Source organism: Patagioenas fasciata, chromosome 28 (genome assembly GCF_037038585.1).
Source record: "Patagioenas fasciata isolate bPatFas1 chromosome 28, bPatFas1.hap1, whole genome shotgun sequence".
NCBI lineage: Eukaryota > Metazoa > Chordata > Aves > Columbiformes > Columbidae > Patagioenas > Patagioenas fasciata.
In genome coordinates this window covers 1010666-1034290 of record NC_092547.1, presented here as the reverse complement: position 1 = coordinate 1034290, position 23625 = coordinate 1010666, and the positions used below count along the sequence as shown (strand labels likewise).

At 57.7% G+C, this 23625-nt stretch overlaps 2 long non-coding RNA genes across 2 annotated transcripts in view; both read right to left on the bottom strand.

Moving 5' to 3' along the window:
- Positions 1-10215: 10215 nt before the first annotated feature.
- Positions 10216-10736, bottom strand: LOC139825790 (uncharacterized). The gene is made up of 2 exons (XR_011735990.1): positions 10633-10736; positions 10216-10379 (listed from the first exon to the last, which is right to left on the bottom strand). It is a non-coding gene; the product is annotated as an uncharacterized lncRNA (long non-coding RNA).
- A 1974-nt stretch (positions 10737-12710) lies between these two features.
- The window catches only part of LOC139825789 (uncharacterized), a 40821-nt gene continuing 29906 nt past the window's right edge, over positions 12711-23625 (bottom strand). The window contains exon 3 of the long non-coding RNA XR_011735989.1: positions 12711-13298. This is a non-coding gene — a long non-coding RNA (uncharacterized lncRNA). The remainder of the gene's footprint in view (positions 13299-23625) is intronic.

Below are 23625 nucleotides of genomic sequence, written 5' to 3'. Positions count from 1 at the left end.
GGGTGCAAGGTTTGGGTGTTCAAGATTTAGGGGAGCAGGATCTTGGGGTGCAGGGTTTGGGGCTGCAGGGGTTTTGGGTGAGGGATTTAGGGTTCAGGCTTAGGGGTGCAGGGTTTGGGGGTGCAGGGTGTTGGGGAAGGATTTGGGGGTACAGGGTTTGGAGGTGCAGTGTTTCAGGGATCGGGGTTTGGGGGGAGAATTTGGGGTGCAGGGTTTGGGATGGCAGGATTAGGGGGAGCAAGACTGTGGGGTGCAGGGGTTTGGGGTGAAGGGTTTGGTAGGGCACGATTTGGGGTGCAGGCTTTAGGAAGGAAGGAAGGAAAGAAGGATCTGGAGGTGCAGGATTTGGGGGTGCAGGGTTTAGGGGTGCAGGATTTAAGGGTGCGGGGGTTTGGGTGAAGGGCTTGGTAGGGCAGGAATTTGGGGTGCAGGGTTTGGGGGTGCAGGGTGTTTGGGGAACGATCTGGGGGTACAGGGTTTGGGGTGCTGGGTTTGGGGGTTAAAGGATTTGCGGGGGCAGGGTTCAGGTGTTCAGGACCTGGGCGTGCAGGCTTTGCGGGTTCAAGGTTCCAGGTGCATTGTTTGGGGGGAGAGGATTTGGGGGTGCAGAGTTTTGGGGTGCAGGGCTTGTGAGAGAGGAATCGGGGGTGCAGGATTTGGGGGTTCAGGGTAGCAGGATCTTGGGGTGCAGGATATGGGGGTGCAGTGTTTGTGGGTAAAGGGTTTGGGGTTCAGGATCTGGAGGTGCATGATTTGGGGGCTCAGGGTTTGGGGATGAAGGGTCTTGGGGTGCTGGGCTTTGGGCTGCAGTGTTGGGGGCCAGGTTTTGGGGTGCAGGGTTTAGGAGGGCAGGATTTGCGTGTTCAGGAACTGGGGGTGCAGGATTTTGCGTTGAAGGGCTCTGGGGTGCCGGGGTTGGCCTGCAGGGATTGGGGTGCAGTATTTTGGGGTGCAGGGGTTTGGGGTTCAGGACCTGTGGCTGCAGGGTCTTAGGGAACAGGATTTCAGGGGTGCAGGGGCTTTGGGAGAGGGATTTGGGCTTCAGGGTCTGAGGGGTGCAGGGTTTGGTGGGGAAGGGTTTGGGGGTGCCTGGTTTAGGGTTGCAGGATCTGCGGATCAAGGGTCTGGAGGTGCCAGGGTTTTGGGGGGCAGGATATAGGGGTGCAGGATTTGAGGGTGCAAGGTTGTGGAGTGCAGAGATTTGCAGGTGCAAGATCTGGGATTGTAGGGTTTTGGGGTGCAGGTTTTGGGGAGGAAGGATTTGGGGTGCAGGGTTTAAAGGTTCACGATCTGGAGGTGCAGCGTTTTGGGGTGCAGGGTTATCGGGCTACGGGTTTTGGGAGGGAAGGATCTGGGGGTGCAGGGTGCAGGGATCACAGCATGGGGGTGCAGGATTCTGGGGTGCAGGATCTGGGGAGCAGGATCTGGGGAGCAGGATATGGGGTGCAGAACCTTGTTGTTCAGGGTTTAGAGGCAGAATTTGGGGGTGCAGGGCTTTGGGGTGAGGAGTTGGGGGTGCAGGGTTCAGGTGTTCAGGACTTGGGTGTTGGAGGATTTGGGGGTGCAGGGTTGGGTAAGGAAGGATCTGAGGGCGCAGGGTTTGTGGGGCAGGATTTTGGGTGCAGGGTTTGGGGAGCAGGATCTGGGGGTGATGGAATTGGTTGACAAGGTTTCGCAGGCCGGCTTTGGGGGAGCAGAGTTCAGGGGTGCAAGGTTTTGGGGGACAGGTTTGGACATAAAAGATTCGGGGGCGAATGGTTTGGGGGAACAATTTTGGAGTGCAGGATTTGGGGGTGCAGGATTTGGTATTACAGGTTTTGGGGAAACATGGCTTGGGAGGAAGGATTTAGGGGAGCAGGGTTTCAAGATGCAGGATTTGGGGTGCAGTATTTGGGGTTGCAGGTTTGGGGGTGCAAGTTGTGGGGCGGCAGGATATCGGGTACAGGGTTCTGGGCTGCAGGGTTTGGGGGTGCAGGATTTCAACGTGCAGGGTTCTGGGGTGCAGTATCTGGGGGTCCAGGGTTTGGCAGTGCATTGGCTTTGGGGGTTGAAGGATTTGGGGGTGCAGGGTTTAGGGATGCAGGATTTGGGGGTGCAGGATTTGGAAGTGCAGAGTTAGGGGGCAGGATTTTCAGTGCAGGGCTTCAGGGCACAGAACTTGGTGCTGCAGGATCTGGGGGTGCAGGTTTTCGGTGGGGAATTTGGGGGTGCAGGGTGTTGAGGAAGGATCTGAGGGTGCAATATTTGGGCTTTAAGGGTTTAGGGGGGCAGGATCTGGCAGTGCAGAGTGTGGGGACAGGACCTGGGGGTGCAGCATTTGGGGTTACAGGTTTTGGGGGTGCAGGGTTGAGGGAATTGTTTGAGGTGCAGGGTTATGAGAGTGCAGGATTTCTGGGTGCAGAGTTTGGGGTGCTGGGTATGGGGCAGCAGGATCTGGGGGTGCAGGTTTTGGGGGTTCATTCCTTTGGGGGGAGGATCTGGGGGTGCAGGGTTTAAGGGTTCAGGATTTGGAGGTGTAGGGTTTTGGGGTACAGGGTTCTGGGTTGAGGTTTTGGGGTGAAAGATTTGGGGGTGCAGTGTTAAGGGGTGGAGGCTTAGAGGTGCAAGATTTGGGGGTGCAGGGTGTTCGTGTGTCTGATTTGGGGGTGCAGGGTCTGGGGGTGCAAGATCCTGGAATTCAGGATCTGGGGGTTCAGGATTTGGGGCTGCAGGGTATGGGAGGGAAGGATCTGGGGCTTCAGGATTTGGGGGTGCACTGTTTGGGGGTGCAGGGTTTAGAAGTCAGGTCTAAGAGTGCAGCGTTTGGGGTGCAGGGGCTTGGGGGGAAATTTAAGGTTGCAGAGTGTGGGGTGCACAGGACTGGGGCACAGGATTTGGGGGTGCGGGGGTTCAGGATTTGGAGGTGTGGAGCTTTGGGGTGCAGGGGTTGGGAGTGCAGGGTGGTGGGGGTGAGAGATTTGGGTGCAGGATTTGGGGGTGCAGAGTTTTGGGAGGCAAGGATCTGGGGCTGCAGGATTTGGGGGTTCAGTGTTTGGGGCAGCACAATCTTGGGGTGCAGGGGTTTGCAGTGAAAGGTTTGGTAGGCAGGATTTGGGGTGCAGGATTCTGGGGTGCTGGGTTTGGGGTACAGGATTTGCTGTTGCAGGGATGGGGTTGAAGGGCTTGGGTTTCCAGGCCTTTGAGGTGCAGGATTTGGAGGTGCAAGGTTTGGGAGGGAATTCTTTGGGGTGCAGGGTTTGGGGGCAGGTTTAGGGGTGGAGGGTATAGGACGGAAAGATTTGGGAATGCAGGGTTTGGGGTGCAGGTTTCGGGGTTCAGGAAGGTAGGGAGGGCAGGATTAGGGGGTGCAAGGTTTCAGTTGTAGGGTTTAGGGGTGCAGAGTTTGGTAGGGCCGAATTTGGGGGTGCAGGATTTGGGGTGCAGGGTGTGGGGGAAGGATCTAGGGGTACAAGGTTTGGGGTAGCAGGGTTTTGGGGAGCAGGGTTTCGGGGTCAGGCTTTAGGGGACAGGGTTTGGGGGGCAGGGCTGGGAGGGATGATGTGGGGGTGCAGGGTTTAGGGCAGGAGGATCTTGGGGTGAAGGGGTTTGGGCTGAAGGGTTGGGTAGGACAGGATTTGGGGTGCAGGATTTTAGGGTGCAACTTGTGGGGGCAGGATTTGGGGTACAGGAGGTTGGGGGTGCAGGGTTTGGGGTGTAGGATTTGTGGAGCAGGGACTGGGGGTGAAGGTCTTGTGGAGGCAGAATTGGGGGTGCAGATTTTGGGTGTTCAGGACCTGGGCCTTCAGGATTTGGGGGTGCACTGTTTGGGGGTGCAGGGTTTAGAAGTCAGGTCTAAGAGTGCAGCGTTTGGGGTGCAGAGTGTGGGGTGCACAGGACTGGGGCACAGGATTTGGGGGTGCAGGGTTTCAGGGTTCAGGATTTGGAGGTGTGGAGTTTTGGGGTGCAGGGGATGGGGGTGAAGGATCTGAGGGTGTAGGGTGGTGGGGGAAGGATTTGGGGGTGAGAGATTTGGGGTGCAGGATTTGGGGGTGCAGAGTTTTGGGAGGCAAGGATCTGGGGCTGCAGGATTTGGGGGTTCAGTGTTTAGGGCAGCACAATCTTGGGGTGCAGGGGTTTGCAGTGAAAGGTTTGGCAGGCAGGATTTGGGGTGCAGGATTCTGGGGTGCTGGTTTGGGGTACAGGATTTGGTTTTGCAGGGATGGGGTTGAAGGGCTTGGGTTTCCAGGCCTTTGAGGTGCAGGATTTGGAGGTGCAAGGTTTGGGAGGGAATTCTTTGGGGTGCAGGGTTTGGGGGCAGGTTTAGGGGTGTAGGGTATAGGACGGAAAGATTTGGGAATGCAGGGTTTGGGGTGCAGGTTTCGGGGTTCAGGAAGGTAGGGAGGGCAGGATTAGGGGGTGCAAGGTTTCAGTTGTAGGGTTTAGGGGTGCAGAGTTTGGTAGGGCCGAATTTGGGGGTGCAGGATTTGGGGTGCAGGGTTTGGGAAGACAGGATCGGGGTGGAGGATTTGGGGGTGCAGGATTGAGGGGCAGGGTTTTGGTGCAGGGCTTGGGGTCAGGATCTGGGGTGCAGGTTTGGGAAGAGTATTTTGGGGTGCAGGATTTTGGGTGCCGTGTCTGCGGGGCAGGTTTGGGGTGATCACTGCTGATCCGCACACACTCGCTCTCTCTGGTATTCACCTCCACTCCTGCTCCTCCACCTCCCCACTGTTCTCTCCATCTCCTCTCTTCTCGTTGCCTACAGCCCCAAACCCTGCCCCCAAACCCTGCACCCCAAAGAATTCCCTCCCAAACCTTGCACCTCCAAATCCTGCACCTCAAAGGCCTGGAAACCCAAGCCCTTCAACCCCATCCCTGCAACACCAAATCCTGTACCCCAAACCAGCACCCCAGAATCCTGCACCCCAAATCCTGCCTACCAAACCTTTCACTGCAAACCCCTGCACCCCAAGATTGTGCTGCCCTAAACACTGAACCCCCAAATCCTGCAGCCCCAGATCCTTGCCTCCCAAAACTCTGCACCCCCAAATCCTGCACCCCAAATCTCTCACCCCCAAATCCTTCCCCCACCACCCTACACCCTCAGATCCTTCACCCCCATCCCCTGCACCCCAAAACTCCACACCTCCAAATCCTGAACCCTGAAACCCTGCACCCCCAAATCCTGTGCCCCAGTCCTGTGCACCCCACACTCTGCACCCCAAACGCTGCACTCTTAGACCTGACTTCTAAACCCTGCACCCCCAAACAGTGCACCCCCAAATCCTGAAGGCCCAGGTCCTGAACACCCAAAATCTGCACCCCCAATTCTGCCTCCACAAGACCTTCACCCCCAGTCCCTGCTCCACAAATCCTACACCCCAAACCCTGCACCCCCAACCTCCTGTACCCCAAATCCTGCCCCCACAAGTTGCACCCTAAAATCCTGCACCCCAAATCCTGTCCTACCCAACCCTTCAGCCCAAACCCCTTCACCCCAAGATCCTCCTGCCCTAAACCCTGCACCCCCACATCATCCCTCCCAGCCCTGCCCCCCAAACCCTGTCCCCTAAAGCCTGACCCCGAAACCCTGCTCCCCAAAACCCTGCTACCCCAAACCTTGTACCCCTAGATCCTTCCCCCACACCCTGCAATCCCAAACCCTGCACCCCCAATTCTGTCTCCCCAAACCCTTCACCCTCAAACCCCACACCACGGAACTTTGCACCCTGAAACCCCGTGCTCCACAAATTGCACCCTAAAAGCCCAAAGCCCCAAAACCTGTACCCCCAGATCCTTCCCTCCCAAACCCGGCACCCTGAAATCCCTCACCCCAAAGCCCTGCACCCCCAAATCCTGCCCTACCGAACCTTGCACTACAAACCCCTACACCCCAAAATCCTGCACGCTTAAACCCTGCAGCCCCACATCCCACCTAACCCTGCCCCCCAAATCCTTCCCCCTGACCCTGCACCCTGAAACCCTTCACCCCCAGATCATACACCCCCAAACCCTGCCCCTCGAAAGCATTCACCCCCTAACACTGCACCCCCAAATCCTGGAACCCCAAACCTTGATTTCCCAAACCCTGCACCCCAAAACCCTGCACTTCCAAACCTTGCACCCCCTGATCCTGCACCCCAAAACCCAGCACCCCAGACCCCTGCACACCTAAATTCTGCACCCCCAGGTCCTAAACATGTGAACCCTGCACCCACAAACCCTGCGCCCCGAATTCCTCCATCCCCACGTCATGAACCCCCAAACTCTGCTCCCCAAAATCCTGCACCCCCAAACCCTGCCCTTCTAGATCCTGCTCCCCAATACCCTGCACCCTCAGGTTCTGAACCCGCAAATCCTGCCCCCCCAACCCCTGCCCTACCAAACCCTTCAGCCCAAACCCTGCCCCCCCAGATCCTTCTCTCCCAAATCCTGCACCCCACATTGTGCTGTCAAACTGTGCCCCCCGAGGTCCTGACCCTTCCAAACCTGCACCCCCAAATTCTGCCTCCCCAAGCCTGCACCCCCAAACCCTGTACTCCAAAATCCTGCACTCCCAAGCCCGGATCCCCCGAAATCCTGCCCACCCAGACCCTGCACCCCGAAATTCTGCCCCACACAAACTTATCCCCCCAGCCCTGATTGCCCTAATCCTGCACCCCAGATCCTTGCCCCCAAACCCTTCACCCCAAACCTGGCATCCCAAACCCTGCACCCCAAATATCTCACCCCCAGATCCTTCCCCACTGCCTTTCACCCCCAGATCCTGACCCCCAAACCCCGCACCCCCAAATCCTTCACCCCAAAACCAATGCAACCCACACTGCGCAACGTTAAATTTCCCCCCAAACCCCTGCACCCCAAACCCCTGATCTCCCAAACTCTGCACCCCAGAACCCCGCACCCCCACATTCTGCCAACAAACCCCTGTCCCCCAGGCTCTGCAGCCCTAAATCGTGCACCTCCTCATCCAGCCCCCCAAACAATGCACCCCCAGATCCTTCCTCAGCACCCTGCACCCCAAATTCCCCACCCAAACCCCTGCACCCCCAAGTCCTGTACCCCAAAGCCCTGCACCAAAAATTCTGCCCCCCAACTCTGCACTCCCAAATCCTGCACCCCCACATCCTGCACCCTGAAACCCTGTGTCCCCCAGTCCTCCACCCCCAAAACCAATGCACCACCAAACCCTGCACCCCAAATCCCTGCAACCCCAAATCCCAACTAACCCTGCACCCCAAAATCCTCCACTCCAAAACCCTGCACCTCCAGATCCTTCCCTCAAACCCTGAACACTTGAACCCTGCACCTCAAAACCCTGCACCCCAAATCCTGACCCCCAGATAATGTCCCCAAAACCCCTACATCTCCGATTCTTCCCCCTAAGCTCTGCACCCTTAAAACGTGCACCCCTAAATTCTGCACCCCCAAATCCTTCCTCCCAAGCCATGAACCCCCCAAACCTGTGATACCAAACCCTGCAACCCTGAACCCTGCGCCCCCAAACCCTGCACATCCCATAATCCTGTATCCCCAGATACTGCTCCCCAAAACCCTGCACCCCCAAACTGTATACCCGAAATGCTGCCATCCCCAAACTCGCACCCCAAACCCTGCACCCTAAAATCAAGTCCTCCCCCAACTTGCACTCAAAACGCTGCCCCCTAAGCTTTGCACCCCCAAATGCTGACCCCCAAACCCCGTGCCCCCAAATCCCACCACCCTAAATCCTTCCCCCTAATCAATGCACTTCCAAACCTTGCACCCCCAAATCCTCAACCCCATGTCCTGAACCCCAAAACCCTGCACCCCCAATTCTGCCTCCCCAAACCCGGTACCCACGGGTTCTGCACCCCAAACTCTGCACCCACAGGTTCTGAACCCCAAACTCCTGCTCCCCCAAGCCCTGCCCCCCAAACTCTGCACCCTCAATTCCCGCACTACCAAACCCTGCACCCCCAGATCCCTCACCCAGACCTGCACCCCAAATCTGGCCTCACCCAGCCCTGTGCCCCAAAACCCAAGATCCTGCTCGCCTACATCTTGAACACCCAAACCTTGCACCATCAGATTTTGCACCCTCAAATCCTGCACCCCAAAAGTATTCATGCCCAAATCCTGCACCCCCAGATCCTGCACCCCAAAACCTTCACTACAAACCCTGCACCCTCCACCACCTTAGCACTGCACGCCCAAACCCTGCACCCCCAAATCCTGCACCCCAAATCCTGCTCCTTCAAACCCTTTGCCCCCAAATTTTACCCCCCTAGACCTGCACCCCCAAGCCTTTCTCCCTAAAACCCTACACCCCCGAATTCTGCACCCTAAACCCTGCACCGCCACATCCTTCCTGCAAGACTCTGCACCCCAAAATCGAGCACCCCAGATCCCGCACTTCACTGCATCCCTGAACCCCGAACCCTAAATCCTGCACCCAGATCCTGCAGCCCAAAGCGAGCACCCTAAAATCAAGTCCCCCCAAACCTGCACTGAAAATGCTGAACCCCAAATCCTGCCCCCCAGATCCTGCACCCTCAGATCCTCCTGCCAAAAACCCTGCACCCCAAACCCTGAACTCCCAAACTCTGCACCCAGAGCCCTGCACCCTCAAATCCTGCACCCCTATCCCTGAACACACGACCCCTGCACCCCAAACCTCACCCGAAAGTCCTGCACCCCCAAATCCTGCTCTACCAAACCCTTCAGTGCAAACCCCTGCACCCCAAGATTGTGCTGCCCTAAACACTGAACCCCCAAATCCTGCAGCCCCAGATCCTTGCCTCCCAAAACTCTGCACCCCCAAATCCTGCACCCCAAATCTCTCACCCCCAAATCCTTCCCCCACCACCCTGCAGCCTCAAATCCTTCACCCCCATCCCCTGCACCCCAAAACTCCACACCTCCAAATCCTGAACCCTGAAACCCCGCACCCCCAAATCCTGTGCCCCAGTCCTGTGCACCCCACACTCTGCAACCTTAAATTTCCCCCCAAATCCCTGCACCCCAAACTCTGCACTCTTAGACCTGACTTCTAAACCCTGCACCCCCAAACGGTGCACCCCCAAATCCTGAAGCCCCAGATCCTTCCCTCCCATACCCTGGAGCCCCAAATCCTGAACCCCACAAATCCTGCACCCCTAATCCTCCACGCCCTTAACACTGCACCCCCAAAACGTGAACCACCAAATCCTTCACCCCCAAAACCTCCCTCCTCCAAACCCTAGACTTCAAAATGCTGCACCCCCAAATCCTTCTCCCCAACACCCTGCACCCCCAGATCCTGACCCCAAAACTCTGCACCCCAAATCCTGTACCCCAAAGCCCTGCACTCTCAAATCATACATGCCCAGAACGTGCACCCTAAACTCTGCACCCCAAAATCCTAAACCCCTTAACCCTGCACCCCAGATCCTTCCCTCCCATAACTGGCACCCTGAAATCCCTCACCCCAAATCCCTGCACGCTCAAATCCTCCAGCCCACAAGTCCTGCACCCCCAGGTCCTGAACACCTGAACCCTGCAGACCCAAATGCTGCACCCAGAACTCTTGGTGCCCAAATCCCTGCACCCAAAAGTCTGTCTCCCGAACCTTCACACCAAAGCCCTGCACCCCAATATCCAAAAGCATCCTCTTGTGACTGGCCCAGATGCTCCGTGCATCCTTGGCATAGAGCACCATCATCATCCAACCACCATCATCATCCAACCACCATCATCATCCAAACACCACCATCATCATCCAACCACCACCATCATCATCCAACCACCATCATCATCCAACCACCACCATCATCATCCAACCACCACCATCATCATCCAACCACCATCATCATCCAACCACCATCATCATCCAACCATCATCATCATCATCCAACCAACCAATCCTGAACCCAACCAGTGACCCCATCACCCAATCAGTGACTCCACAACCCAACCAATGACTCCATCGTTCAACCAATGACCCCATCACGCAATCAGTGACCCCATGACCCAACCAATGACCCCATCATTCAACCAATGACCCCATCATTCAACAAATGACCCCATTATTCAACTAATGACCCCATCACCCAACCAGTGACTCCATGACCCAACCAATGACCCCAGGGACCACAGTGCTACCATCTGCCATGGGCTGATCCAGACCACGCTGGAGCAAGGTGAAGCTCCAGAACACTTGCAATACATTGATGACATCATCGTATGGGGCGACACAGCGAAAGAAGTCTTCAAAAAAGGTGAGAGAATAATTCCTGTTCTTTTGGATGCTGGTTTTGCCATAAAACGAAGCAAGGTCAAGGGACATGCACGGGAGATCCAGTTTTTAGGAATAAAATGGCAAGATGGCCGTCGTCAGATCCCAGTGGATGTGATCAACAAAACTGCAGCAATGTCTCCACCTACTAATAAAAAGGAGACACAGACTTTCTTGGGCGTTGTAGGTTTTTGGAGAATGCACATTCCTGACCACAGCCACATTGTGAGCCCTCTCTATCGAGTGACTCGTAAAAAGAACCAATTTGAGTGGGGCCCTGAACGCCAAGCCTTTGAACAAATGAAGCGTGAGATAACTCATGCGGTGGCCCTGGGACCAGTCCGAACTGGACCAGATGTTAAAAATGTGCTCTACACCGCAGCCGGAGATAATGGACTTACCTGGAGCCTCTGGCAGAAAGCACCAGGAGAAACCCGAGGTCGACCCTTAGGTTTTTGGAGTCGAGGATACAAAGGATCTGAGGCCAACTGTACTCCAACTGAAAAGGAGATACTAGCAGCATATGAAGGAGTTGGAGCTGCTTCAGAAGTGATGGGCACTGAAGCACAGCTCCTCCTGCACCTCGACTGCCGGTGCTGAGCTGGGTGTGCAAAGGGACGGTTCCCTCTCCACATCATGGCACCGAAGTTACATGGAGTAAATGGATTGCACTGATCACGCAATGAGCTCGAATTGGGAGTCCCAACCGTCCAGGGATCTTGGAAGTGATTACAGACTGGCCAGAAAGCAAAGACTTTGGGATGTCTCCAGATGAGGAGGAAGTAAAACGTGCTGAAGAAGCACCACCATATAATCCGCTTTCAGAGACTGATAAGCAGTGTGCACTGTTCACAGATGGATCCTGTCGTCTGTAGGAAAACATCGAAGGTGAAAGCTGCTGTGTGGAGTCCCACACGACAAGTTACAGAAGCCACTGAAGGACAAGGTGAATCCAGTCAGTTTGCAGCAGTGAAAGCCATCCAGCTGGCTTTGGACATTGCTGAACGAGAGAAGTGGCCAATGCTTTGTCTCTATACTGACTCATGGATGGGAGCAAATGCCTTGTGGGGGTGGCTACGGCAATGGAAGAAAAGCAACTGGCAGCGCAGAGGTGAAACCATTGGGAACCACGCTGTGGCAAGACATTGCTGCTCGGCTGGAGAGCCTGCCTGGGGAAGTTGGTCATGTAGATGCTCATGTGCCTAAAAGTCAAGCCACCGAGGAACATCGAAACAACCAACAAGCGGATCAAGCTGCTAAGATTAAAGTAGCTGAGGTGGACTTGGGCTGGCAACATAAAGGTGAACTTTTCCTAGCTCGGTGGGCCCATGGTGCTTCAGGGCATCAAGGTAGAGATGCAACATACAAACGGGCTCGTGATCGAGGGGTGGATTTAACTATGGACACTGTTTCACACGTTATTCATGAATGTGAAACTTGCGCCGAAATCAAACAAGCAAAACAGTTAAAACCTGTATGGTATGGGGGGCGATGGTTAAAGTATAAGTATGGAGAAGCTTGGCAGATTGATTATATTACACTTCCACAAACACGCCAAGGTAAGCGTTATGTACTTACAATGGTGGAAGCAACCACTGGATGGTTGGAAACATCTGCCGCACCTCCTGCTACAGCCCGAAATACCATCTTGGGCCTTGAGAAGCAAGTCCTTTGGCGGCACAGTACGCCAGAAAGAATTGAATCAGACAATGGTACTCATTTCAAAAACAGTATTATAGACAATTGGGCCAAAGAACATGGTATTGAGTGGGTGTATCATATTCCATATCATGCACCAGCCTCTGGGAAAACTGAAAGGTGCAATGGTTTGTTAAAAACTACACTAAAGGCACTTGGTGGTGGAGCCTTTAAAAACTGGGATTCACATTTAGCAAAAGCCACTTGGTTGGTCAACACCAGGGGATCAACCAATCGAGCCGGGCCTGCCCAATCAGAAATTCTATGGACTGTAGAAGGAGATAAAGTCCCTGTAGTACACATGAAAAATATGTTAGGAAAGGCAGTCTGGGTTCCTCCTGCATCGGGCACAGGCAAACCTATTCGTGGGATTGTTTTCGCCCAGGGACCTGGCAGCACCTGGTGGGTGATGCTTAAGGATGGAGAAGTTCGGTGTGCACCTCACGGGGATTTGATTTCAGGTGAAAATGTGCAATGCTGAACTGTACGATGTGAATTGCCGCACTAACAATGTTTAATAAGTGTCTTTCAGATCAAGACAATGGTGATGAAACCAGCGCTGGCTTCTTCGAGTGGCGCCCGACACCTTCTTCGAAGTTGGTGTCCTTAACCCACCAACAGGGGTCATGAGATGCACTTGGACCATTTTCCCTGCCCTGGGAGACTGTGGTGACAAAATGAACTTAATGAACTTTTCAAAGGATGGTCCACTGATTAATTACTCCTGTGTATATATGTACATATGTATATATATATATATATATATAGTAGTAGTGATTAATTAGATTGTATTGATAGATTGTATTGATAAGGTTTAAGTATTCAGTGAATGTCATATGATAAGGGGTGGAATGTCCTGGTTTTGGTAAAAACAAGTTTCTCTTTTAGTGAATTTGCCTGTCAGCTCAAGCTTCATATCAGCTGCATTTTCCTGGAGAACCGGACACATGTTTTGGTTAAACCCAGCAAGGGAATGCAAACTTATTGATAAGCACGGATGCACATCTCGCGAGAGGGGCAACGAGAAACCGGTGACCAACTGTGTATAACATTCCGTTCACGTGAATACTTCATATAAAAGCGGGAGATCACGAGGATCTCGGCCCTTTTCTCCTCATGGCCGACATCAGGAGAGGACCTTGCTGGTCGTCCCTGTGAACTGAGGCCAGTGAGAGACTGAATCCAGCTCCGGTTGGCTACAGAGTCCAATCCAGGACTTTGGGTGCTGGCTCCGCAGTTGCTCAGACTTACAAGATTGGTTTTGTATATTTGTATTATTTTCTCTGTTCTTATTGGTAGCATCAGTAAAACATCTTGAACTTTTCCAGCTCTCTCCCCTCTGTGCTTCTTCCCCTCCCGATCGCCTGTGCTGAGTGGGAAGGGGGAGAGGGAGGGGAAAAAGGGGGAATTGGGGGGGGAGAGGACGTTGACAACACATCTGCCAGGGTGTGATTGTCACCCCGCAATCCTAACCCTCGACAGGGACAAAGGGGGTCCTGGGATGTCACAATGGGCCCTGGGGACAAAGGGTGGTCGCCAGGATATCACAATGGGCTCTGGTGACAATGGGGTCCCCAGGATGTCACAATGGGCCCTGGGGACAAAGAGGGGTCCCCTGAATGTCACAATGGGCCCTGGGGACAATGGGGGGTCCTGGGATGTCTCAATGGGCCCTGCGGACAAGGGTGGTACCCACGGTGTCACAATGGGCCCTGGGCACAAGGGGGGGTCCCCATAGTGTCACAATGGGCCCTGTAGACAATGGGGGGTCCTGGGACGTCACAATGGGCCCTGGGGACAAGGGGGGGTCCCCAGGATGTCACAATGGGCCCTGGGGACAAAGAGGGGTCCCCTGAATGTCACAATGGGCCCTGGGGACAAGGGGGTGCAGTGGATGTCACAATGGGCCCTGGGGACAATGCGGGGTGTCCAGGATGTCAGAATGAGTCCTGAGGACAAGGGGGGGTCCCCATGGTGTCACAATGGGTCCCCAGTGACAAGGAGGGCTCCCCATGGTGTCACAATAGGCCCTGGGGACAAAGTGGGGTCCAAGAATGTCACAATGGGCCCTGGGGACAAAAGGGGTTGCCATGGTGCCACAATGGGCCCTGGGGACAAAGGGGGGTCCTGGGATGTCACAATGGGCCCTGGGGACAAAGGGGGTGTCCCCATGGTGCCACAACAGGCCCTGGGAGCAAGGGGTTGGCCAGGATGTCACAATGGGTCCTGGGGAAAATGGGGGGTGCCCAGGATGTCACAATGGACCCTGAGGACAAGCGGGGGTCTCCATGGTGTCACAATGGGCCCCAGTGACAAAGGGGGTCCCCTGAATGTCACAATAGGTCCTGGGGACAATGGGGGGTCCTGGGACGTCACAATGGGCCCTGGGGACAAAGGGGGTCCCCACGGTATCAGAATGGGCCCTGGGGACAAGGGGGGTCCCCTGAATGTCACAATGGACCCTGGGGACAATGGGGGGTCCTGGGATGTCACAATGAGCCCTGCAGACAAGGGTGGTACCCACAGTGTCACAATGGGCCCTGGGCACAAGGAGGGGTCCCCATAGTGTCACAATGGGCCCTGGGGACAATGGGGGGTCCTGGGACCTCACAATGGGCCCTGAGGACAATGGTGGGTCCCCTGAATGTCAAAATGGGCCCTGGGTACAAAGGGGGGTCCGCAGGATGTCACAATGGGCACTGGGGACAAAGGGGGGGTCCCCAGGATGTCACAATGGGCCCTGGGGACAATGTGGGGTCCTGGGATTTCACAATGGGCCCCAGTGACAAAGGGGGTCCCCTGAATGTCACAATGGGTCCTGGGGACAATGGGGGGTCCTGGGACGTCACAATGGGCCCTGGGGACAAAGGGGGTCCCCACGGTATCAGAATGGGCCCTGGGGACAAGGGGGGTCCCCTGAATGTCACAATGGACCCTGGGGACAATGGGGGGTCCTGGGATGTCACAATGAGCCCTGCAGACAAGGGTGGTACCCACAGTGTCACAATGGGCCCTGGGCACAAGGAGGGGTCCCCATAGTGTCACAATGGGCCCTGGGGACAATGGGGGGTCCTGGGACCTCACAATGGGCCCTGAGGACAATGGTGGGTCCCCTGAATGTCAAAATGGGCCCTGGGTACAAAGGGGGGTCCGCAGGATGTCACAATGGGCACTGGGGACAAAGGGGGGGTCCCCAGGATGTCACAATGGGCCCTGGGGACAATGTGGGGTCCTGGGATTTCACAATGGGCCCCAGTGACAAAGGGGGTCCCCTGAATGTCACAATGGGTCCTGGGGACAATGGGGGGTCCTGGGACGTCACAATGGGCCCTGGGGACAAGGAGGGATGCCCAAAATGTCACAATAGGCCCTGGGGACAAGGGGGTGTCCCCAGGATGTCACAATGGGCCCTGCGGACAAGGGTGGTACCCACGGTATCACAATGGGCACTGGGCACAAGGGGGGGTCCCTATAGTGTCACAATGGGTCCTGGGGACAAGTGGAGTCCCCTGAAAGTCACAATGGGCCCTTGGGACAATGTGGGGTCCTGGGATGTCACAATGGGCCCCAATGACAAACGGGGGCCCCTGAATGTCACAATGGGCCCTGGGGACAAAGGGCGGTCCTCAGGATATCACAATGGGCCCTGGGGACAATGGGGTCCCCAGGATGTAACCATGGGCCCTGGGGACAATAGGGGGTCCTGGGATGTCACAATGAGCCCTGCGGACAAGGGGGGTACCCATGGTGTCACAATGGGCCCTGGGCACAAGGGGGGGTCCCCATAGTGTCACAATGGGTCCTGGGGACAAGTGGGGTCCCCAGGATGTCACAATAGGTCCTGGGGACAATGTGGGGTCCTGGGATGTCACAAAGGGCCCCAGTGACAAAGGGGGTCCCCTGAATGTCACAATGGGCCCCGGGGACAATGGGGGGTCCTGGGACGTCACAATGGGCCCTGGGGACAAGGAGGGCACCCCAGGATGTCACAATGGGCCCTGGGGACAATGGCGGGTCCTGGGACGTCACAGTGGGCCCTGGGAACAAGGGGGGGTCCCCACGATGTCACAATGGGCCCTGGGGACAAAGAGGGGTCCCCTGAATGTCACAATGGGCCCTGGGGACAAGGGGGTGCCGAGGATGTCACAATGGGCCCTGGGGAAAATGGGGGTCCTGGGACGTCACAATGGGCCCTGGGGACAAGGAGGGATTCCCAGGATGTCACAATGGGCCCTGGGGACAAGGGGCTGTTCCCAGGATGTCACAATGGGCCCTGCGGACAAGGGTGGTACCCACGGTGTCACAATGGTCACTGGGCACAAGGGGGGGTCCCTATAGTGTCAAAATGGGTCCTGGGGACAAGTGGGGTCCCCTGAAAGTCACAATGGGCCCTGGGGACAATGTGGGGTCCTGGGATGTCACAATGGGCCCCAGTGACAAACGGGGGCCCCTGAATGTCACAATGGGCCCTGGGGACAATGGGGGGTCCTGGGACGTCACAATGGGCCCTGGGGACAAGGAGGGATCCCCAGGATGTCACAATGGGCCCTGGGGACAATGGCGGGTCCTGGGACGTCACAATGGGCCCTGGGGACAAGGGGGGGTCCCCAGGATGTCACAATGGGCCCTGAGGACAAAGAGGGGTCCCCTGAATGTCACAATGGGCCCTGGGGACAAAGGGGGGTCCGCAGGATGTCACAATGGGCACTGGGGACAAAGGGGGGCGTCCCCATGGTATCACAATGGGCCCAAGTGACAAGGAGGGTCCCCACGGTGCCACGATGGGTCCTGGGGACAAGGGCGTCCCCCAGATGTCACAATGGGCCCTGGGGACAATGGGGTTGCCCAGGATGTCACAATGGGCCCTGGGGACAATGGGAGTTCCCGAGGTGTCAGAACGAGCCCTGGGGACAAAGTAGAATCGTGGAATGTCACAATGGCCCCCAGTGACAAAGGGGTTCCCCATGGTGCCACAATGGGCCCTGGGGACGAAAGGGGTCCCCAGGATTTCACAATAGCGCTGGGGACAAAGGGGGGTCCTGGGACGTCACAATGGGCCCTGGGGACAAGGGGGGGTCCCCAGGATGTCACAATGGGCCCTAGGGACAAAGAGGGGTCCCCTGAATGTCACAATGGGCCCTGGGGACAATGGGGGGTCCCCATAGTGTCACAATGGACCCTGGGGACAAGGGGGTGCCGAGGATGTCACAATGGGCCCTGGGAACAATGGGGGGTCCTGGGACCTCACAATGGGCCCTGAGGACAATGGTGGGTCCCCTGAATGTCAAAATGGGCCCTGGGGACAAAGGGGGGTGTGCAGAATGTCACAATGGGCCCTGGGGATAAAGGGGGGGTCCCCTGAATGTCACAATGGGCCCTGGGCACAAGGGGGTGCCGAGGATGTCACAATGGGCCCTGGGGACAATGGGGTTGCCCAGGATGTCACAATGGGCCCTCGGGACAATGGGAGTCCCCAAGGTGTCAGAACGAGCCCTGGGGACAAAGTGGAATCCTGGAATGTCACAATGGCCCCCAGTGACAAAGGGGTTCCCCATGGTGTCATAATGGGCCGTGGGGACGAGAGGGGTCCCCAGGATTTCACAATAGCACTGGGGACAAAGGGGGGTCATGGGATGTCACAATGGCCCCCAGTGACAAAGAGGGGCCTCATGGTGCCACAATGGGCTCTGGGGACAAAGGGGGTCCCCTGGATGTCACAATGGGCTCTGGGGACAAGGAGGGTTCCCAGGATGTCACAATGGGCCCTGGGGACAAAGAGCGTCCCCAGCATGTCACAATGGGCCCTGGGGACAAAGGGGGTCCCCACGGTATCAGAATGGGCCCTGGGGACAAAGGGGGGTCCCCTGAATGTCACAATGGGCCTTGGGGACAATGGGGGGTCCTGGGACGTCACAATGGGCCCTGGGGACAAGGGGGTGCAGAGGATGTCACAATGGGCCCTGGGGACAATGGGGGGTCCTGGGACGTCACAATGGGCCCTGGGGACAAGGGGGGGTCCCCAGGATCTCACAATGGGCCCTGGGGACAAAGAGGGGTCCCCTGAATGTCACAATGGTCCCTGGGGACAAGGGGGGGTCCTGGGACGTCACAATGGGCCCTGGGGACAATGCGGGGTGTCCAGGATGTGAGAATGAGTCCTGAAGGCCAAGGGGGGGTCCCCATGGTGTCACAATGGGTCCCCAGTGACAAGGAGGGGTCCCCATGGTGTCACAATAGGCCCTGGGGACAAAGTGGGTTCCAAGAATGTCACAATGGGCCCTGGGGACAAAAGGGGTTGCCATGGTGCCACAATGGGCCCTGGGGTCAAAGGGGGTCCCCATGGTGCTACAATGGGCCCTGGGGACAAAGGGGGGTCCTGGGATGTCACAATGGGCCCTGGGGACAAAGGGGGTGTCCCCATGGTGCCACAACGGGCCCTGGGAGCAAGGGGGTGGCCAGAATGTCACAATGGGTCCTGGGGAAAATGGGGGGTGCCCAGGATGTCACAATGGACCCTGAGGACAAGCGGGGGTCTCCATGGTGTCACAATGGGCCCCAGTGACAAAGGGGATCCCCTGAATGTCACAATAGGTCCTGGGGATAATGGGGGGTCCTGGGACGTCACAATGGGCCCTGGGGACAAGGAGGGATCCCCAGCATGTCACAATGGGCCCTGGGGACAAAGAGGGGTCCCCTGAATGTCACAATGGGCCCTGGGGACAATGGGGGGTCCTGGGATGTCACAATGAGCCCTGCAGACAAGGGTGGTACCCACAGTGTCACAATGGGCCCTGGGCACAAGGAGGGGTCCCCATAGTGTCACAATGGGCCCTGGGGACAATGGGGGGTCCTGGGACCTCACAATGGGCCCTGAGGACAATGGTGGGTCCCCTGAATGTCAAAATGGGCCCTGGGTACAAAGGGGGGTCCGCAGGATGTCACAATGGGCACTGGGGACAAAGGGGGGTCCTGGGATTTCACAATGGGCCCCAGTGACAAAGGGGGTCCCCTGAATGTCACAATGGGTCCTGGGGACAATGGGGGGTCCTGGGACGTCACAATGGGCCCTGGGGACAAGGAGGGATGCCCAAAATGTCACAATAGGCCCTGGGGACAAGGGGGTGTCCCCAGGATGTCACAATGGGCCCTGCGGACAAGGGTGGTACCCACGGTATCACAATGGGCACTGGGCACAAGGGGGGGTCCCTATAGTGTCACAATGGGTCCTGGGGACAAGTGGAGTCCCCTGAAAGTCACAATGGGCCCTTGGGACAATGTGGGGTCCTGGGATGTCACAATGGGCCCCAATGACAAACGGGGGCCCCTGAATGTCACAATGGGCCCTGGGGACAAAGGGCGGTCCTCAGGATATCACAATGGGCCCTGGGGACAATGGGGTCCCCAGGATGTAACCATGGGCCCTGGGGACAATAGGGGGTCCTGGGATGTCACAATGAGCCCTGCGGACAAGGGGGGTACCCATGGTGTCACAATGGGCCCTGGGCACAAGGGGGGGTCCCCATAGTGTCACAATGGGTCCTGGGGACAAGTGGGGTCCCCAGGATGTCACAATAGGTCCTGGGGACAATGTGGGGTCCTGGGATGTCACAAAGGGCCCCAGTGACAAAGGGGGTCCCCTGAATGTCACAATGGGCCCCGGGGACAATGGGGGGTCCTGGGACGTCACAATGGGCCCTGGGGACAAGGAGGGCACCCCAGGATGTCACAATGGGCCCTGGGGACAATGGCGGGTCCTGGGACGTCACAGTGGGCCCTGGGAACAAGGGGGGGTCCCCACGATGTCACAATGGGCCCTGGGGACAAAGAGGGGTCCCCTGAATGTCACAATGGGCCCTGGGGACAAGGGGGTGCCGAGGATGTCACAATGGGCCCTGGGGAAAATGGGGGTCCTGGGACGTCACAATGGGCCCTGGGGACAAGGAGGGATGCCCAGGATGTCACAATGGGCCCTGGGGACAAGGGGCTGTTCCCAGGATGTCACAATGGGCCCTGCGGACAAGGGTGGTACCCACGGTGTCACAATGGTCACTGGGCACAAGGGGGGGTCCCTATAGTGTCAAAATGGGTCCTGGGGACAAGTGGGGTCCCCTGAAAGTCACAATGGGCCCTGGGGACAATGTGGGGTCCTGGGATGTCACAATGGGCCCCAGTGACAAACGGGGGCCCCTGAATGTCACAATGGGCCCTGGGGACAATGGGGGGTCCTGGGACGTCACAATGGGCCCTGGGGACAAGGAGGGATCCCCAGGATGTCACAATGGGCCCTGGGGACAATGGCGGGTCCTGGGACGTCACAATGGGCCCTGGGGACAAGGGGGGGTCCCCAGGATGTCACAATGGGCCCTGAGGACAAAGAGGGGTCCCCTGAATGTCACAATGGGCCCTGGGGACAAAGGGGGGTCCGCAGGATGTCACAATGGGCACTGGGGACAAAGGGGGGCGTCCCCATGGTATCACAATGGGCCCAAGTGACAAGGAGGGTCCCCACGGTGCCACGATGGGTCCTGGGGACAAGGGCGTTCCCCAGATGTCACAATGGGCCCTGGGGACAATGGGGTTGCCCAGGATGTCACAATGGGCCCTGGGGACAATGGGAGTTCCCGAGGTGTCAGAACGAGCCCTGGGGACAAAGTAGAATCGTGGAATGTCACAATGGCCCCCAGTGACAAAGGGGTTCCCCATGGTGCCACAATGGGCCCTGGGGACGAAAGGGGTCCCCAGGATTTCACAATAGCGCTGGGGACAAAGGGGGGTCCTGGGACGTCACAATGGGCCCTGGGGACAAGGGGGGGTCCCCAGGATGTCACAATGGGCCCTAGGGACAAAGAGGGGTCCCCTGAATGTCACAATGGGCCCTGGGGACAATGGGGGGTCCCCATAGTGTCACAATGGACCCTGGGGACAAGGGGGTGCCGAGGATGTCACAATGGGCCCTGGGAACAATGGGGGGTCCTGGGACCTCACAATGGGCCCTGAGGACAATGGTGGGTCCCCTGAATGTCAAAATGGGCCCTGGGGACAAAGGGGGGTGTGCAGAATGTCACAATGGGCCCTGGGGATAAAGGGGGGGTCCCCTGAATGTCACAATGGGCCCTGGGCACAAGGGGGTGCCGAGGATGTCACAATGGGCCCTGGGGACAATGGGGTTGCCCAGGATGTCACAATGGGCCCTCGGGACAATGGGAGTCCCCAAGGTGTCAGAACGAGCCCTGGGGACAAAGTGGAATCCTGGAATGTCACAATGGCCCCCAGTGACAAAGGGGTTCCCCATGGTGTCATAATGGGCCGTGGGGACGAGAGGGGTCCCCAGGATTTCACAATAGCACTGGGGACAAAGGGGGGTCATGGGATGTCACAATGGCCCCCAGTGACAAAGAGGGGCCTCATGGTGCCACAATGGGCTCTGGGGACAAAGGGGGTCCCCTGGATGTCACAATGGGCTCTGGGGACAAGGAGGGTTCCCAGGATGTCACAATGGGCCCTGGGGACAAAGAGCGTCCCCAGCATGTCACAATGGGCCCTGGGGACAAAGGGGGTCCCCACGGTATCAGAATGGGCCCTGGGGACAAAGGGGGGTCCCCTGAATGTCGCAATGGGCCTTGGGGACAATGGGGGGTCCTGGGACGTCACAATGGGCCCTGGGGACAAGGGGGTGCAGAGGATGTCACAATGGGCCCTGGGGACAATGGGGGGTCCTGGGACGTCACAATGGGCCCTGGGGACAAGGGGGGGTCCCCAGGATCTCACAATGGGCCCTGGGGACAAAGAGGGGTCCCCTAAATGTCACAATGGTCCCTGGGGACAAGGGGGGGTCCTGGGACGTCACAATGGGCCCTGGGGACAATGCGGGGTGTCCAGGATGTGAGAATGAGTCCTGAAGGCCAAGGGGGGTCCCCATGGTGTCACAATGGGTCCCCAGTGACAAGGAGGGGTCCCCATGGTGTCACAATAGGCCCTGGGGACAAAGTGGGTTCCAAGAATGTCACAATGGGCCCTGGGGACAAAAGGGGTTGCCATGGTGCCACAATGGGCCCTGGGGTCAAAGGGGGTCCCCATGGTGCTACAATGGGCCCTGGGGACAAAGGGGGGTCCTGGGATGTCACAATGGGCCCTGGGGACAAAGGGGGTGTCCCCATGGTGCCACAACGGGCCCTGGGAGCAAGGGGGTGGCCAGAATGTCACAATGGGTCCTGGGGAAAATGGGGGGTGCCCAGGATGTCACAATGGACCCTGAGGACAAGCGGGGGTCTCCATGGTGTCACAATGGGCCCCAGTGACAAAGGGGATCCCCTGAATGTCACAATATGTCCTGGGGATAATGGGGGGTCCTGGGACGTCACAATGGGCCCTGGGGACAAGGAGGGATCCCCAGCATGTCACAATGGGCCCTGGGGACAAAGAGGGGTCCCCTGAATGTCACAATGGGCCCTGGGGACAAGGGGGTGCCGAGGATGTCACAATGGGCCCTGGGGACAATGGTGGGTCCCCTGAATGTCACAATGGGCCCTGGGGACAAAGGGGGGTCCGCAGAATGTCACAATGGGCACTGGGGACAAAGGGGGGGTCCCCATGGTGTCACAATGGGCCCAAGTGACAAGGAGGGTCCCCACGGTGCCAGGATGGGTCCTGGGGACAAGGGCGTCCCCCAGATGTCACAATGGGCCCTGGGGACAATGGGGTTGCCCAGGATGTCACAATGGGCCCTGGGGACAATGGGGGGTCCTGGGACATCACAACGGGCCCTGGGGACAAGGAGGGATCCCCAGGATGTTACAATGGGCCCTGGGGACAATGGGGGGTCCTGGGACGTCACAATGGGCCCTGGGGACAAGGGAGTGCCGAGGATGTCACAATGGGCCCTGGAGACAATGGGGGGTTTTGGGATGTCACAATGGGCCCTGGGGACAAGGGTGGGTCCCCAGGATGTCACAATGGGCCTTGGGAACAAGGGGGTCCCCCAGATATCACAATGGGCCCTGGGGACAATGTAAGGTCATGGGCTGTCACAATGGACCCTGAGGACAAAGGGGGTCCCCAGGATGTCACAATGGGCCCTGGGGACCAGGGGGGGTCCTGGGATGTCACAATGGGCCCCAGTGACAAAGGGGGTCCCTATGGTGCCACAATGGGCCCTGGGGACAAAGGGGGTCCCCTGGATGTCACAATGGACTCTGGGGACAAGGAGGGTCCCCAGGATGTCACAATGGGCCCTGGGGACAAAGAGCGTCCCCAGCATGTCACAATGGGCCCTGGGGACAAAGGGGGTCCCCACGGTATCAGAATGGGCCCTGGGGACAAAGGGGGGTCCCCTGAATGTCACAATGGGCCCTGGGGACAAGGGGGGGTCCTGGGACGTCACAATGGGCCCTGGGGACAAGGGGGTGCAGAGGATGTCACAATGGGCCCTGGGGACAATGTCAGGTCCTGGGACGTCACAATGGGCCCTGGGGACACGGGGAGGTCCCCAGGATGTCACAATGGGCCCTGGGGACAAAGAGGGGTCCCCGGAATGTCACAATGGGCCCTGGGGACAAGGGGGTACAGAGGATGTCACAATGGGCCATGGGGACAATGGGGGGTCCTGGGACATCACAATGGGCCCTGCGGACAAGGAGGGATCCCCAGGATGTCACAATGGGCCCTGGGGACAAGTGGGTGCCGAGGATGTCACAATG